Below are 1,596 nucleotides of genomic sequence, written 5' to 3'. Positions count from 1 at the left end.
TTTCATTTATCATTTGGTTAGAAAGCAGAGAAGAAGTTAGTACTAGTAGCCCTGTTCCCTGTGGATTCGACTACCCACTCACCGGGGTAATTATTACTTCGACACCCGTGCACTTGCGGTTTACACACGCATATTCGGACATGTCAGACAACGCCTCCACAAAAAGAATGTTGATGTGCAATTGCTTGAATAGACCTAAGAACTTCTTGAATTATTCATCATTTTTGTCATTCTTCAATCTTGAAGGGTAATGGATTCTTTGCTTGTAAGGTGGGGGCGCCACCTCCTTCTCCCTGTTAGTTCTCTCCTCAACCTCCATTACCTCGGGTGCTTCAACATTAGTCTTCTCACTTGGAAGCCTACCCTCAACCTCACGGCCATTTATCAAAGTGATCACCTTCACATGTTTTCTCAGATTGGTTTTGGTGTTACTGGGTAAACTCCCTTGAGGTCTCTCCGATAGAGAGTTCGCAATTTGCCCCACTTAATTTTCTAGATTGTGCAATGAAGCGGTGTCGTTGCGAAGTGTAGCTTCGACCGACCAAAATCTTGTATCCGACAATTGAACAAATCTAGTCTAAGCTTTCTCTAGATCGGTCATCCCGGTCTCCAAGCCTAAAACTCGACTCTCCATGTTCGAGGCTTGCTATTGTTGTTGGAAACCCGATGGTGCCATGGGTTTTTGTTGCCCTTGATTATGCCAAGAAAAGTTGGGATGGTTTCTCCACTCTTGGTTGTAGGTGTTGCTATAAGGATTACCTTGTCCTCTTCCCAAATTGGCGACAGAGTCTACTTGTTCCTTTGGGGCTGAAGTAGTAATCGAAATAGGACAATCAGATGGCATATACGAACCCCCACAACCAGCACAACTTGTGATTGTGGCTACCCTTGGTGAAGTCAATGTATCCAATTTCTTGCTTAATGCTTCTACTTGGACTGCCAAGGATGTAATTGCATGAATTTCATGGAGTCCGGCCACTTTCTTTATTTCTCTTGTATTCCATTGGTAACTATTCATACCCATTTCATCAATCAATTGCCGGGCTTCTTCGGGAGTCTTGTTCCCCATTGTACCTCCTTCGGCGGCATGTAGAAGTTGTTTGTTGCTTGAGCTCAACCTGTTATAAAATGTATTAATGATCATCCACTCAGGGAACCCATGTTGTGGACACTTCCACAAAAGGTTCTTGAATAGGTCCCATGTCTCAAACAAATTTTCAAGTTGCATCTGAACAAATAAAGATATCTTGTTATGAAGCTTTGCCAATTTTCCCGGAGGGAAGTACCTTGCAAGGAAAGCTTCGACCATTTCATTCCATGTTGTGATGGAAGCTCTTGGTAATGAATGGAGCCACTGTTTGGCCCTCCCTTTCAAAGAGAATGGGAAAGCCTTCAAGTGAATTGCATCAACAGAAACCCCATTAATCTTCAACATGTCGCACACTTCAAGGAAGTTCTCAATATATGATTGTTTGGGTCATCATCGGCTAACCCATTAAATTGTGCAAACTGTTGAACCATCTGAATAAAGGCCAGCTTCAACTTAAAATTTTGAGCTACTACTGGTGGCCTCACAATGCTCGATTGTGTCCCATG

The 1,596-nt window shown here is 43.0% G+C and overlaps 1 non-coding gene across 1 annotated transcript; it reads left to right on the top strand.

Annotated features, from left to right (window-relative positions):
• Positions 1-1,154: 1,154 nt before the first annotated feature.
• LOC120278333 lies at positions 1,155-1,260 on the top strand. Its single transcript, XR_005541669.1, has one exon. It is a non-coding gene; the product is annotated as a small nucleolar RNA R71 (small nucleolar RNA).
• Positions 1,261-1,596: the final 336 nt, after the last annotated feature.

The sequence above is a fragment of the Dioscorea cayenensis genome, chromosome 15 (genome assembly GCF_009730915.1).
Source record: "Dioscorea cayenensis subsp. rotundata cultivar TDr96_F1 chromosome 15, TDr96_F1_v2_PseudoChromosome.rev07_lg8_w22 25.fasta, whole genome shotgun sequence".
Classification (NCBI taxonomy): domain Eukaryota; kingdom Viridiplantae; phylum Streptophyta; class Magnoliopsida; order Dioscoreales; family Dioscoreaceae; genus Dioscorea; species Dioscorea cayenensis.
This window is presented reverse-complemented; position numbering and strand designations above follow the sequence as displayed.